Below are 8,059 nucleotides of genomic sequence, written 5' to 3'. Positions count from 1 at the left end.
GCAAATGCAGGACAATCTCACTTTTGAGGGCAGCCTGCAGAGCAAGTTTGAGTCGAGTCTGGGTGCCATCCAGGGCTCCACAGTGACATCACGTCTCAAAAAAATAGATGATAGATAGATAGATAGATAGATAGATAGATAGATAGGCAGTTGAGTTGTTAAGAGCACTGGCTACTCTTCTAGAGACCTGGGTTTGATTGTCAGAGCCTACATGGTAGCTCACAACCCTAACTATGGTCCCAAAGGATCCAACACCATTGGCCTCTGAGAGCATATGATGTACACACATACACGAAAGGAGACACTTATACCCATAAAATAAAAATAAACTAGTCAGTAACAAGTTAGAGGCCACATGCAGGTACAGTTGGTAGACACAGCTGAGAGTGTAGACAGTGTGGATTGCCAAACAAATGACTAAAGAACCCTTCAGATAGCATTAGCAGCTGGCCATGTAGGCACACTGCCTCTTCTAGCTTCTGCCATCTGCCATCTGGTCTCAGCTGAATCCCAGACACTGTAGGGCAGAGGCCAGCCCCTCGATCTGTGACCTGCCTGAATACCTGGTCCACTTCATGGGTAAGGGAATGACTGCTCTCTGCCAGTCAGCTTCGTGGTGACTTTTCAGTTCAGAAGTTGGAACAGGAAATGGATTGTATTTCTTCCTATTACAGACTTTTGGATGGTGAGCTAGGAAGAAAAAAAAATCCATTCCCAGTCTATTTTATCTTCACTCAAGGTTGATGAGCGCCAAAATACTCTGTTTGATTTGAAAAGAGAAATGAAATAAAACCTGGTTCTGAGTTTTAAATGGCTGCAGGACAGACTTTTTGAGGATCGATCACTTGGCAATCTCAGGAGGACTTGTTAAATGCCATATGATTTCAAAGGACAATAAGCAGTTGTGTAGTAATGCAGTTGCCCAGTGAAAATCTAGGTAATTAATCACACCCGTCCCTTCTCTCTGCCTCATGTACACTTTCCCAAAAGGGGGCTTTTTTTTTTGGTGTTGTTAAAAATACAAATATGACAAGAAATGTAATGTACAAAAATCCAAATATTCTAAAGTGTTTCTTTTTAAATAAAAGTAAGTAAAGTGTTTCTCTGAACTAAAGACCAATGTGGCTGACTCACCCCTGCCTCATAGTGTAGATATAGAATGATATAGAATGTCTGCTAAGGTTCCTTGTGTTGATGGCTTGCTCCCCAGATTGATGCACCTGAAAGATGGTGGAAGAGTTAAGACATGGAGTCTAGGAGAAGCCTTAAGGCTATGGGGGTGTACCCTCGGGGTGGGGCAGATTCCTACACCTACTTTTCTTCACCTTTACTTCGTGATCCTACACTGAGCTGTTTACCGTCATGTGCCCTCATTGATATGTGTGCCAATCCCATCTTACCCAAATAAATGGGCTAATGAATCATGGCTACAACCTCTAACAGAAGCATTTTCTTTGTAAACTGATTATCTCAGGTACTCTCTAGAGTAATGAATAGCTCACTGTCCTAGTTACTGTCCTGTGACTATTTGCGGTGAAGAAAAACCATGCACAAAAGCAACTTCTCTGGGAGGAAAGGGTGTATTTCCTCGTTTGTTTAAATGTAAAGCAAACAACAAAACTCACACAGACCTTGTGCTGTCTCTCCTCCATACAATATGAAACAGCTGAAGACACAGAAAATCAATTACTTTACTTAGATCTATCACAGGACTGTGGTCACTGGATGAACCAACATCTTCAAAATGAAAAGGGTCCTTCAATACAGCAGCCACTTCATATCTGCACGAACTGATGTCAAATGCTCCAATGAATTCACCAAACCACAAAACGCTCCTATACATAATACACTTTCCTATACATAGCACATACCTCTGAGAGGGTTTAGCCAAGATGGCTACTAAGTAGTTAAGGGGTAGGCAGCTTAGGCTATATGGATACCCTGAACAAAAAAGAATGATTTGCATCCCAGGTAGGGTAAAGCACAAGACCGCATCCTGCTACTCAAAGCACTGTGCTGGTTAGAACGTGAGAACCGTTTGCTTCTGAATTTCTTGTGTAATGTGCTTAGACTATGGTGGGCCTTGAGATAGCTGAAGCGATGGATGTTGGAATTAGGTAGAGAATGCAGATTACTTTACTTGAGGCCGAAGACAGTGATAGGTGAAAAGACTTTGATGAGTCACTGGAGGTTAGGCACAGACTAAATTGACTTAAAAACTCCTGGGCCCCTGTTGGTGGGGAGCACATGTGCCTGTTTTTTTTCCTTCCAGGACTCCAGTTTCTCACTGTAACGACAGAAGAAAAGTTCTCTCATGGTCGTCTCATCCAGAGAAGCACTTATGAAGGACACAGCCCAGGGGCACAGGCTCATGCAAGGAGAGCTTGACTAGAGCACCACTTCCACATCATCCCAGTGAGATTCCTTAAAATAATGGGGCTACAGGCAAAAGACATGCCAGGGCCAGAAGCTACGGAAGGAGGAGTTTCCAGGAAAACCTAGATCCGGAGAGAGACTAAGACAGAGTCCAGAAGGAAGGCAGGGTGGGAAGGAAAATCAGTGGAGATTGGTGAGGGAGCCTGGTTGAGGCTGAGAAACTGAATTCCAACATGGGCCGTGCTGGCAAGACGGCTCAGTGGGCAAAGGTGCTCGTCCTCAAGCCCTGTAACCTGGGCTCGATTTCACACTGCAGAACAAGAAAAGTGATTCCCACAGGCTGTCCTCTGACTTCTATACATGTACCATGGCACACATGAGTCTGTGTACATGCCAAATAAAAGTAGTATAAGAAAGAATTCCGGTGAAGTTGACATTTTCATGAGGCCCCTTTTCCAGCTACAAACCCATAGTTTCCTAGGAAACCATGTACAGTAAGACACATTCTAAACCCTTCATTGAGGCGCTCCCTTTATCTTATCAGATTGCAATCCCATCCAAGGTACTTCTACTGCCACCTGATAGTCTGTCTCACTTACCAAAGAGAAAAGAGGGGAAAAAGCTTCTTAGTAACCTTTTGAAATGTAACTCGAGAGCCACCCAAAGGGTATAAATAGATAATATATATGTATAATATATATGTATATATATCATATATGTATATATATTATATATGTATATGTGTATATATGTTTATATACATAAATATACATGATGAGCTGTTGGCTGGTAGGAGTGTATACGTGTATATGTATACTTATATAGTTATATATGTGCATACACTTATATATACACATAGACACATATATACATATATTATACATATATGATACATATATACATATGTGTACACACACACACACACACACACACATATATATATATGGCTAATGCTAGGATAAGTAACTGTGACTCTCTCTTATGATACCCAAACCTGCATTGAGGCATGTCTTATTCTTTCCCAGAGCTTCTCTCCTTTATTCCCCTGAACTTAAAAATCTATGGCAAAAAAATGTCTTTAAGTAAACTATAATGTTTACTTAAATGTTTAATGTAAATTTAATATATCTTCACGAACTCTTCTTCCAGAAGCCCCCATCTCTGCTCTGAGCCTTGCTTTATTCTTTCCTAAGCACTGTTCTTTCCACGTTTTAATAGTAAAAGCCCATCTTTACTCTCCACTGGTTTGTTCTTAAACTCTTTACTGCACAAAAGCTACAAGTCCTGCTAAGCCTGCTCTGGTCCTAGCAGAGTTTCCTAAAGAATCAAAAGGACTCCTCAGCCTGCTGTGGGCGTGGTGTTGTGCCTCCATCCCTTGGAAAGGACATTGCAGCTGCTGACCACCAGGTACAGCCGGCTTTAAATGCAGCCTGACATCTCTTTGCTAAGCCTGAACAATTATGCCAAAGACTGAGCTTCCTGAGCTTGTGTTGCCAGATTCCTTACATCTGACTTCCAACAAGAAATTACAAGCCATGTGATCGGACGAGAAAATATCTAAAGAGACAAAGCAAGTCTCAGAATCAGGCTCACTAGAGCAGAGACTTCAGAGTTTCCAGAAATCCAAGTACCTGTGATTCGTATGTGCATGACTCTGAGGGAAAAGGTGAGCAGGCAGGCAGGCAGGCAGACAGACAGACAGTCGGACGGGCCTCGAAAGCAGAGCAGAGAAGCTGCTAAGAAAAAAACTCACAGGAAACGAGATTTTTTTTTTTTTTTTTTTTTTAAGATGCAGGAGGAACAAGAAAGAAGGCTAGTGCAAGCTAGTCAGAACAGTGTGGAGATACCCACCTTTAACCCTGGTTCTAAAGGAGAGAAGTCTGTGGATCTCTGGAAGTTCAAGATCTGACTGGGCTACAGAGTGAGACTGTCTTAAAAAGAAGAGTGAGAATTTAAAATTAAAAAAAAAAAAAAACAGAAATATGAGGGTGGTATTCGCATCAGACTCCCCAGAACCATAGCTGTTTGTCAATCAGTTCAGTAATATCCCCCTCTCTGGTGGAGAACTTGAAAGAGGGACAGTCCCCGGATCTGCCCTTCACTGGGAACCCGGTAAGACCTACCACCTGGTACATGGGAGGCATTCATCTAACACGAATCAGTGGGTATATTCTTTATTTTTTAAAGATTTATGTATTTATTTTATGTATGTGAGTACACTGTAGCTGTCTTCAGACACACCAGAAGAGAGCATGAGATCACACTACAGACGGTTGTGAGCCAAACATGTGGTTGCTGGGAATTGAACTCAGGACCTCTGCAAGAGCAGTTAGTGCTCTTGACTGCTGAGCCGTCTCTCCAGCCCTAGTGGGCATATTCTAAACTGCAGAAGAGCAAAAAGAGACAGGCTTGGAGGAGCTGAGGGTGGGGACACTTTGCCCATTGAGCAAGAAGTTAAGGCAGCACAGGGGACTGCCGAGAAGTCATCAGCCAGACACCAAGAGGGCTGAAGGGAAACATTCAAAGTTTTGAAACAGGAAAACTCCCTAATCTAGAATTTTGCATCCAGCAACGTGACTGTCCAAAAGTGCTGGAGAAATCAAGACTCCCTTAGCAAACCAGCACAGGGGAAAGTTTCTGAGGAAGCAACTTTGTGAGGAATTGTGAAAGCATGTCTCCAGAGAGAAGGAAAATATCTCTATAAAGAGGGTCGGAGAAGGGAGAGATGAAGGCAATCGAGCCATCCTCGATTAGCTACATCCTCCGAGTAGCTTCCTGTTGGCACAGTAGACTTATACTCAAGCCAGGTGCCCCCGAACCACAGGGAAGGGTCAAGAAATGTCCTGCCTTTTGTGTTTTTTTTTTTTTTTTTTTTTTTTTTTTTTTTTTTGGTTTTTCGAGACAGGGTTTTCTCTGTGTAGCCCTGGCTGTCCTGGAACTCACTCTGTAGGCCAGGCTGGCCTCGAACTCAGAAATCCGCCTGCCTCTGCCTCCCAAGTGCTGGGATTAAAGGCGTGCGCCACCACCGCCCGGCGCCTTTTGTGTTTAGTATACGGATGCTTACAAAGACAGCTCCTTCCTTATGTGCTTCAAACAAGGTTCTCTGAAGCACTCTTGTTTCCCGTGATGAGGCTACATACGGGCCCTTTGTGATCTTTTCCCCGCCTCATCCATGAGCTGAGCTCGTTTGTCTACAGGGCAGAGTGAGAATGTGTTTGCTCTCCAACCGTTAGTTAAGTTCACCTCTCTTCCTGGTGTCTAGCTCTGGCCAGCTTCCTACTTAAACCTCTCATATTTGCTCTCCCAGCTCTCCTTCGAAGCACCTAGGGCTTTGAGACATACTGTCTTGGGAAGGACCACCATCTCCTCCCTAACTCGTGGAATTGATGCAGGTGACCTGGCCAGGGCTTCTCTGTGCCGTAGTTGTGTTTCCCTGTATCCCCTTTCTACCCCCAGGCAGCTGCTGAAAATAATCCACTAAACAAACAAACAAAAGCCCTCTCTTATTAAGCTTATATTTTCTGATGCTCTAGATTTGGCCTTGACTTTGGACTGATTGATTACTTGTCCCAGCTCTCAGAGATCAGCCCTTGTCACTGTCCTGTGATCCCATGCAATTCAAACAAGTTTCTGGGAAGGAAGTCCCATGCCTTTCAACCTGGTAGTATCAACAGCTTTTGCTGGCCTCTTTTCTTTGCCATTTGAACAGGATGGTCTCAGATCTCTACAACTCATACCTGTGTGTGCTTTTTGCACACAGAAGAGCCTTTTCCTTAGTAAAAGAGTCTCTGTTAGTTTCTTCCCACAGGCACAGGGGAGCTTTCTTTTGTTTTGAATACATTTATAATTAACCTCTGATAGTATTGGACCTCCCAACCTTAGTTTTAGATGAAGAATTAGATGGTCATTTTTCTTTAAGGGAAAGGCTGTTTGTGTTCTTCAGAAAAGAACAGTTTTAGACTGAATCAAACGGTGGTTTGTGGAAGTTAAAGTTCTTCAGAATTGGCGGCCAGATCTGTGATGAAAGTGGTTCACTCTGGGTTGAAGGTGTGCAAAATTCTGTCACTTTAAGTCCTCTAGAAAGCTGTTTTATGTTGTTATGGAGGCCAGATAAGATTGTTGTACTTATTTACTGATTCATGATGTTAGCCAAATGCTCCCCGTGTACCAGGTGCAGGGCCTGACATGGGTTCACTAGCTGAAAGGTAGATCAGGAGGCTGTGCCTCTCTCAAGGAGTAATTCCCAACAAGACAGAATATTGATAAAGTGACTGACAGTCTGCTAAGGTACTGAAACTCTGATAGGGGTGTTACCCTCAAATTCCTGTCTAGCTTGAAACACAGGATGGAATGTCTACAGGTGTCATGGAGACGAGGGCGCACTGGAGCATGGAGGAAAACTATACCCAATTCTCATAAGAAGGTCACCTGTGGCTGGGATGTGGTACAGAGGCAGGGCACTTGCCCATAGTGCTCAAGACCTTGGGTTATATCCCCAGCGCCACACACACATAAGAAGAAGAAGGAGAAGGAGAAGGAGGAGGAGGAGGAGGAGGAGGAGGAGGAGGAGGAGGAGGAGGAGGAGGAAGAGGGGAAGGGGAAAGAGGAGGAGGAGGGGAAGGGGAAGGGGAAGGAGAAGGAGAAGGAGAAGGAGAAGGAGAAGGAGAAGGAGAAGGAGAAGGAGAAGGAGAAGGAGAAGGAGAAGGAGAAAGAAAAGAAGGGGAAGGGGAAGGGGAAGGGAAAGGGGAAGAAGGGGAAGGGGAAGAAGAAGAAGAAGAAGAAGAAGAAGAAGAAGAAGAAGAAGAAGAAGAAGAAGAAGAAGAAGAAGAAGAAGAAGCAGCAGCAGCAGCAGCAGCCGCCAGGGTGGTGATGGTGCAGGCCTTTAATCCCAGCATTTGGAAGGCAGGGGCAGGCAGATCTCTGAGTTCCAGCCCAGACTGGACTACAGAGCTAGTTTCATGACAACCACAGAGCTGTCCAGGGCTTCAGAGAGAAACTCTGTCTTGAAAAACTACAAAACTACACACACACACACACACACACACACACACACACAGAGGCAGTATGGAATCATGCTTCCTTGGAACCTCCAGAAGAACCCTTCTTCTAAAATTCATGAATTGAACCTAATATGCAATGTGTCAGCATTAAAAGGTGGGTCCCTTTTGGGAAGAGAGTAAGCCCTGGGGCCTTGGTTTAAAAAATGGGACTAGCAGGGTTTTGTGTGTGTGGCTTTTGGTTGGTTGGTGGGGTTTTGTTGTTGTTGTTTTGTTGTTTTTTGTTTGTTTGTTTGTTTTTACCTAGTGTTCTTAAGGTGTTTAAAAGGGAACCCTTATCTTAAACAGTCTTTCTCCCCTCCTAAGGTCTCCTGCTGAACGCTCAGACAGAACCCTTAGCACCAACAGACCCACTACTTGATAGAGTTCTCAGCCCCCAGAAACAACTTTCTCTTGGGTATAAAATAATGAGTTGTTGGTATTTTGTTATAGCAGCGCAAAAGCTAAAGGACTCAATGAGATAGGTCATTACCCATTTTTCTTTTCAATGTCTTTAAAGAGAGCCATTGCTCTCTGGGACTAGGCCTTGAGCTCATTATGTATTCCAGGCTGTCCTTGAATTTCTTGAAAAAAATCCACAATGATGTAACCTTTTAAATAAAACTTTATTAAAAGTATTTAACCGG

The sequence above is a fragment of the Arvicanthis niloticus genome, chromosome 16 (assembly GCF_011762505.2).
Source record: "Arvicanthis niloticus isolate mArvNil1 chromosome 16, mArvNil1.pat.X, whole genome shotgun sequence".
Taxonomy (NCBI): Eukaryota; Metazoa; Chordata; class Mammalia; order Rodentia; family Muridae; genus Arvicanthis; species Arvicanthis niloticus.
Note: the sequence above shows the minus strand (reverse complement) of the source record.